The sequence below is a fragment of the Ostrea edulis genome, chromosome 1 (assembly GCF_947568905.1).
Source record: "Ostrea edulis chromosome 1, xbOstEdul1.1, whole genome shotgun sequence".
Taxonomy (NCBI): domain Eukaryota; kingdom Metazoa; phylum Mollusca; class Bivalvia; order Ostreida; family Ostreidae; genus Ostrea; species Ostrea edulis.
Window position 1 is genome coordinate 25,762,115 of NC_079164.1, and position 9,386 is coordinate 25,771,500.

A 9,386-nucleotide genomic window follows, 5' to 3' on the forward strand; every position below is an offset into this window, starting at 1 on the left:
TTCCCATTTTTGTGTAGCAATATGCCATTATCACTTGCTTATGGTGTTTATGTCTTTCGACTGATTCGATATACAAGAACATGTGCGCATTGTCAGTTTTTAAATCGATGCAGGATACTTGCAAATAAGTTGATGTTACAACAGTCTCGTTTAAAGTCAGCATTTCGCAATTTTTATGGTCATTATAACGATCTAATTTAACGATACAACCTACCATTGAATCAAGTGCTGTCTGACGTGTTTCATACCAATTGTTAGGCTGTTTTTCACACAATGATTTTGACTGCGGATTGCTCCGTTCATCTGATATAGCCCTAGGGCTCATGGCGGGTGTGACCGATCGACAGGGAATGTTTACTACTCCTAGGCACCTGGTCCCATTTCTGATATGTCCAGTGGTCCATGCTTGCCCTACACTTAATTATATATTTTTAAATGGGAATTATGGGAATGATCATTGTTCGTTATTTTCACCTTTTCATTTGGTAAAGTAAAGAAAAACAACTTGATTATTCTCCGTTTGACTTTTGACTGACAATGTAAAGGCGATAATTCAAATTACTGGTGATAATATGTGTAGCAATCTTTATCGTACCACACCTACTGTGGCACGGACCTCGGTTTTTGCGGTTTCATCCGAAGGACCGCCCCATTCAGTCGCCTCTTATGACAAGCAAGGGGGCACCGAGGACCTATTCTAACCCGGATAATATATATATATATATAAAAGCACTGAAAAGGCCATGACACTGTCGCTTATTTAAAACTCAAATTTTCGACGCAACCCGCGTCTTTATCAAGAGACATATATTACATAAACAAATAACACGCAAAAACGACAAGTATCGATAAACTACATTGGTGACAAGAGTGATAAACTATTGTACTGAGTGATAAAAATGGTGGTGGCTTTTTTTTTGTTGAGTTTTAAATAACCAACAGTGTCGTGGCCTTTTCAGTGCTTTTATAAATTTCTTTACTGGCCTTGTATCTTCTCAGATCCGACACTTTAAGAAAGTAGGGTGTTGTTGGGTTTTTGTGCTTTTATATATATATATATATATATATATATATATATATATATATAAATATATATAATACATGAAATAGAGTCTCAGTAATCGGATACTAATATTATATATATATATATATATATATATATATATATATATATATATATATATTAGTATACATAATGATCATTCATTTTGCGTACATTTTATCAAAAGTTGATTTTATTGTGTTGTATTGTTGCATTCCTTTTCTTACCCTTGTAAAGTACCTTAGAGTAATTTGTTTGATATAAGATTGATTAATTGATTGATTGTATCTTGCTTAACGTCTCGCTCGAGAATTTTTCACTCAGATGGAGACGTCACCCAGACCGGTGAAGGGCTTCAAATTTAGGCCTATGCTCGACACTTCCGGCCATTGAGCAGTGAGGGTTCTTTAGCGTGCCACACCTACTGTGACACAGGACATCCGTTTTTAAGGTCATCTCCGAGGACCCGGACATTGTTGAGCGTTTGGCGATGGAACTATCACTACCCGTTTTAACGACTTGGGTCTGTCGCGGCCGGGATTCGAATGAATGAATGCGGGGCGAACGCTCTAACCTCTCGGCCACCGTGGCGGTTTTTATATAAGACGATACATAACTGTTATTATTATTATAGTATCATTATCAATATTATCATATCAAGGAAACCGATAGGATTCATAACTCCGAGCACATATATTATTAAATCATATTATTAAATCACTTCATGTCATATCAGTATTAACAATTTGATGCACATTTTCTCAAGACTTTGATAAACAGGAGCAAACATCCTTAAGAATGGATTCTTCTCAGATTTATTAGAGCCTTGAGATATGGGATATGGGATATTTTGCATGCCAAAGATATAGAATCTGTTTGAAGCACAATTTAAAAGAACTGCGTGTCTTGGGTCTTTTTTTTTTTTTTTTGAAGAATAGGTCGAGGTCAAAGTCTTCTCATACCAGAGGAATTTGAAATTCAGCTAGTGCTAATGTAACGAGAACCGTTACAGATGTTTGCTCAAATGTCACCATCTGTCAAGTGGAACATTTAATTTCAGTAATTTTAATTGAATCGTTTGATAAACAATTATATGCAGGAAGTATGACATTCATTCTATGTCCTTCATTCAGATGAGAACTAAAGAGGTTAAAACATTTTCCAAACAAAACTAAATGACTGTACATTTGACCATGTACATCAGTGAAGAATCTCGATATATGTTAATGGTATAATTTTGAAACCAATTCATTGAAACGAAAGGGAGTTATAAACGTTATACTCTGATTAGAACAGTAGATGACGTGAAGGAATAGGTGGGAGGAATTAATTTCTATTGATTGTATTTAGTCATACTTTCCAGTGAGAAGAATCATTTCATTAAGGAGGTGTCATGCGCTAGTCAGGCCTTGCCTGTTTCTATGTCGTACACGCGTATTTTAAGATAGATATGAGTATTGTTATACATGTAGGAATGAATGACACGTGTTTTTATCAAGCTTTATAAGCTATACACTTGATGCAAATCATGCAAGTTAACATGATTGGTATACAAAGTAATCAAATTACTTTCCTATCTATCAATTTCCGAACAGTCCCATTTAAAAACATTTATAATCACGTAACGTCACAAGCGACGCAAAAGCGTGAACGGCGTGCAGGCTGTTGGTGGAAACTTTCAGCGATAAAAGAAAGAAGTCAGTCATGAAGGGAATTAAATTTCATGTTTTAAAGAAAATCATTTTAATACCATAATTGCCTATTTTTTAAATGTTATGTTTCTAACAATACTTTTCTCGCCCACTTTCACCATAAACGTCAATCATTCATAAAATGTTAGGTAGGAAAACTATATTTGACACAAGTCTATGCATATACATAATGAATATGGAGCTGTGCGTATTGAATGATGTGCGTATTAAATCAATTATTGCTCTTATCAATTTATTATGCGCAATAATTTATTTGTTATCCGCAACAATTGAATTACTATGGGCAATAATTGAATGTTTTTCAGTACTTAAATGTGTTTCAATAATTGAATCCAATTACTGCCCTCATCAATAAAATTGATGTGCGCATCAATGGGGTGAAATTATTGCTCGCAAAATTTAATTTAGAGCTCGATATAATTGATTTTATGATCTCTTTAATCTAGCTGAAGATATATTTAATTTGTATAAAGAATTAATACTCATATCAAGTTTTTCTCGATCCAGATCAAGGAACAAAAGTAACTATGCTTAATATTTTTGGCAGAAAAAATAATCACTATTTCAAACAAATATCACGTATAATGTACATGTGCAAGAAATTGTTATTTTCTGACAACGTTGTTAGTCATTGAAAATAATTTTTATACACAATTTATATTGAAAGGAGGGAATGTATACCTTTCACAAATATATAAGATACTGTTATTCATAGGGAAATTTAAAAATTCACATTGATGTGGAAAATGCCTTGTGACAAAACGTTACGTCATATCTATGAAACAGAATTCAAACACTTTTAAGGGAGAAGAAAAACCTCTTGTTGTGGACTTCAATTCGACATTTAGATATATCGAGGATTTATTATATCTTAACAGTGATAATTTTCATTCATATGTCGATTCAATATATCCCAGTGAACTCGAAATAAACGACACCACAGAGTCGTCCACTTCTGCTTCATACTTAAATATTTTATTGAAAGTAGATATCAACAACAAACTAACAAGTTAACTTTATGACAAACGGGATGATTTCAACTTCTACATCGTCAACCCATATTTATGTAGTAATTTTCCATTTTCACCCGCATACGGTATTTACATCTCTCAACTGATTCGATACGCAAGAGCTTGTTTTCCGTATGGTCAATCTTTAAATCGAGGCAGGCTACTGACAAACAAGTTGATGGTGCAGGGGTTCCAATAGTCTCGTTTAGAATCAGCATTTCGCAAATATTATGATCGTTATCATGATCAAGTTTCCCAATACAACCTACAATGTATCATAGGGTCACATGCTGTCTGACGTGTTTCATGTCGATTGTTAGGCCGTTCTTGGCACACTGATTTTGACTACGGATAACTCGTTTACCTGATCAAGATATAGGGCTCACGGCGGGTGTGCCCGGTCGACAGGGGATGCTTACTCCTCCTAGGCACCTGATCCCACCTCTGGTGTGTCCAAGGGTCCGTGTTTGCTCAACCCTCTATTTTGTATTTCTTATAGCAGTTATGAGATTGATCACTGTTCGTTATCTTCACCTTTCATCTAAAGACATCTTTCAATGCTTCTATTTACTTAATCAAGTGCTTATACTGGGTACCTACATATGCATGTAATTAAAAATAAATGAAAATTAAAATCAAATCTGATATATACATCATTTATCTTATGACCGTACTATCAAAGATTAAGAGGCACTCCTTTTGCGTAGACCTGTTTTTACGCGCTATACCGATCAAATTGCCTGGTGCGATATAGAAAGAGTTAAGGTTACTCCGTATTCGCAGTTTTGTCTGATACAAAATTGGAAAGTGTATTTATTTCCATTTATTAGAGTTAAAACTAATAAATTATCAAATAAAATATATAGGTCACCACACTTTTAAGATGCGAGACAAAGATAAACTGAATCATATATCACCGTCAGAAAGTTGCAATTTTCTACGGTGTGATCAAAATTTCATAAAAACTATTTGTGACGATATCATAGGATTCCTAACAATTTCCTGAAACTGTTTCTTCACAAAAAATATACAAAATGTCTGGAAAAAATAATAAAGGAAATCTATCGCATAATAGACTTGATATAGAAATCAATGAAAAGAGTTATATCCCCTGGATTCAATATTTTGCAACATGAACAGTGATCAATCTCATAACTCCTATAAGCAAAACAAAATAGATAGTTGGGCAAACACGGACCCTGGACACACTATAATTTGGAGTTCTGAAATAGTTTGTTTTTAACAAGATTTTTTAAAATACCTATCGGGAAAGACTCTAGCAAAAAATTCTGTTCCTATCATGCATAAATCTGAATAAATCATTGATTTAATTTGCAAAATCTGATGACATCAAAGGAGAGTTGAATTACTATTATTATTGTTGAACTGAATATATCCCGTATTAAATAATTGTTCTCTCTCTCTCTCTCTCTCTCTCTCTCTCTCTCTCTCTCTCTCTCTCTCTCTCTCTCTCTCTCTCTCAAAAAGACGTCTTGGGCGCATCAGTAGGGCAATAATTCAAATATTGTGCTCATCAGTTGAATAGATGCGCAAATTAATTGAGCTATTGTTCTCTTCAATTAAATTATAACACATATGAATTGAATTGTTGATATAATCAGTTCATTAGAAGAGAGGAACAATTCAATTATAGCGCGTATCAATTCAACAGAATAATTAATGTTAATTCAACAGAATAATTAATTCCATCAACAATTCAATTAAATTCGATTATTTAGATTTCATGATATCATTAATTATTTGAATAATTAAAGATATCTTCAATTAGAGTTTATGTTAATTTGGTGTCCCATATATGAAAGGCATTTGATATATTTGAAATTTACATGTATATGTATACTAGCTTGAAAATACGGATGTATATTTAATTGCTGTTATAAATTCATTTCAAAATTAAGGATTATCTCCCTCATACATAGCTCTTATTCTTGTACGAATTTGGCTCCAATTTTTTTGGCACGCTGTTTTTGGCTCTAAACTTCATAGTTATTTCGGATTTCAAACATTTCGGTTGAGCATCACTGAAGAGACATTATTTGTCGAAATGCGCATCTGGTGCATCAAAATTGGTACCGTATAAGTTTTACATGCAATATATCTTTGTATATTGTGTCCCAACATGATTAATTCAAAGTCCTTCAAATGACAGAGTTCATCATTTTTGGGTGCAAATATGTGTCGGCTTGTAAGATATCCTTTTTAAACAATAAAGGTTTTCTTTGCACCTCTATTAACCTGTGTATTGAAACCACGGGTTTAAACGCCTACCATATAAATATCATTTATTGTAGAAATACCCCAGTCCTTGGAGATGGACACGTTTTATGGCCAATAATTATATATTTCCTCGTTTCAATGTGAAGAATAAAATGCGGAAACCTTTCATCCTGAAAATCTAATATGAGACGATGATACAAAGAAAAGCACATGTAGGTTATCCAATCCCCCTCAACAGGGACAAAAATAACCTTCGATTCGTATACATGTTAAACAAGATTGATGTACATCACACATAGAGGAAGTATTTCATAATGTAATTGAAAATTGATAAACGTGATATCAAATGCGGCAAGCATCACAATTCTTGATGACCCGATTGAAAGATGATTACCACTTATTTGATACTAATCATATTCTTTACAATATGTACTGAAAGTACGGAAGATTGTCCTGATCAGAATTGGTAAGATTTCTCTTTTTTGTACTTTGACAGTAGTCAATTTGTCGATGTCTTGCAGGTAACAATAACACTTTTGTGTTAGAAAGGTGCCCCGTAGTCTTATGTGTAGCATCCTTGATAAATTCTTATCTAATGTACTCGTCTATAGAGACGGACAGACAACTTAAAATTAATCTGTTGTATTTAGATTTAGACCCTGAGAGACTCTTTTGATGTATTTCCCTGGTGGGAATTACCTTATGTATTTTTATGGGGGCTGTGGGGCTCTTATCGGGTACAGTTTTCTAAGCGGTTGAAAGATTCTTATTCTAGGAGTATTTACTTGGACAAAAGAATTGTAACAGTACTGAGTATCGTTTCATTGGATACGTCCATACATGTATATCAAAGGATATGTTAACGCAAAGTACCACACTTATATATATATATATATATATATATATATATATATATATATATAGTTCATTGTGGACACATCGTAAGAAAAGAGGGGGGAAAAGAGTTATATTACTGGCATTTCGGTAACTGTTAATCTGTTCATTATGGAGCGCCAAATTAACATAAACTCAAATAATTGAAGATATCTTCAATTATTTGAAGATATCATCAATTCAATTATTGCTCTCTTTAATTGAATTAATGCACGCATTAAATCAATTATTGCTCTCATCAAATGAATTAATGCGCGCTTCAATTCAATTATTGCTCTCATCAATTGAGTTAATGCGCGCATCAATTGAATTAATGAGAGCAATAATTGATTTAATGCGCGCATGAATTCAATTATTGCTCTCTTCAATTCAATTGATGCGCGCATTAATTCAATTAATGAGAGCAATAATAGATTTGATGCGCGCATTAATTCAATTATTGCTATCTTCAATTCATTTGATGGTAGCATCAATTTAGAAGAAATTTAGAAGAAATAATTAATTTAGAGCTCGGTATAAATAATTTGATGATCTCTTTAATTCAATTGAAGATATCTTTTAATCATTTACAATGCTTCTGTATAAGGAATTAATGCGCGCATCAATTCTTTTAAAGAGAACAACAATTCAATTAAAGATATCATTAATTCAATTGTGGATATGTTGAATTGAAGATATCTTTAATTATATAGTTGCTCTCTCTAAAAGAATTATTGCTCTCTTCAAATGAATTAAAGATATCATTAATTCAATTGAAGAGAGCAATAATTGAATTAATGCGCGCATTAAATCAATTATTGCTCTCATCAAATGAATCAATGAGCGCATCAATTCAATTATTGCTCTCATCAATTGATTTAATGCGCGCATTATATCAATTATTGCTCTCTTCAATTGAATTGTAGCGTGCATCAGTTCAATTGTTGATATCATTTATTCATTTGAAGAGATCATTAATTCAATTAAAGTGCGCATCAAATCAGCTGAAGAATTAATGCTCTCATCAATTCAATTAATCCGCGCAATAATTCAGAATAATTATTTGAAGAGATCTTTAATTAAATTGTTGCGTGCATCAAATGAATTGATGATATCTTCAATTAATTGAAGATATCTTCAATTATTTGAGTTTATGTTAATTTGGCGCTCCATAGTTCATAGCTATATAGGAAGACAAAATGCATGTAATTTTGTATACTTTGAAAACATGAGATTAGCTATATACAATTTACTTTCTTAACGCTTGCATCTATGTACATGTAATGATGAATTATATTTTAGGCCAGGCTGTAATGACAATTGCAAAGCTACAGAAAAAAAGAGTTGTGAACGTACGTCATTACTACTTAGTAGAATGTTTGAATTCTTAACACAAATAATGTACAGACTGTATATGAGATACTGATTTCTATGCAATAAAACGTCATGTAGTACCACTTTTATTCCTTCCTCGTTTTGATGTTTTCATTTCAACCTTTTCAGCGTGCGAAGTCGGTAAATTTGGTAAAAATTGTTCAGAGCCATGTCCACCGGATCGTCACGGAGAGAAATGTTATTATGTGTGTAACTGTACAGAGGGAGAAGTTTGTGATAGACTGTGTGGATAACACAACGGACGTCATCGCGGGGATAACTACGTACAAATACGTACAAGTAACATCAAAGGATTATCTCAGTACAACTGCACGAAAGTCTAAATATTTCCAAACATCAAACTCTCCTGAAGGTGAGTTTAAAATGCTATTTACATGCACCACGTTTCTCAGGAATACATAACTTTTCGTGATAGCTCAGTAACAATTCACTTGCCTCCTATCTTGTTTCTACACACAGACACACACACACACACAGAGAGAGAGAGAGAGAGAGAGAAAGAGAGAGAGAGAGAGAGAGAGAGAGAGAGAGAGAATAAAATGGGTACACTGTACATTACCCACAGGCACTTGGAGACATGGATCATGATCATTCCATCATCAAATCAATTATTGCTTTCATCAATTGAATTGATGCGCGTAGCAATTCAATTACTGCGCACAATGATTGAAGCAATGCGCACATCAATTCAATTAATATGAGCAATAATTGATTTGATACACTCTGTATCACCATTCTTAAGAGATGTAAGTTGTTCCACTTGGTGTATGACGGACTTTCCTTTAAGAAGGAATACGTGTAACACACTAGAGAAATCTGGTATAGATGGCAAGTGGAGAATTTGTACAATAATATTTTGAAATTGAAAAGTTTTGAATTTATTTAATTTGGTTAAAAAATAAAAAGTGATATGGAAATTTAAAAAAAACAACGACACATAAACTCGAACGCACGAACTACAGATCAGTAGTGGGCACGTTCACTTACCCAGCTATGCAATTCGATTTAAAAGGAATATGCATGTATTACTAATATTTATATTTTTCAAAAGGACGTTAGTCATTATAACGATGCATTATTCCTCGTTAACTCGGATCTAGTTCAGCGTGAATTCAA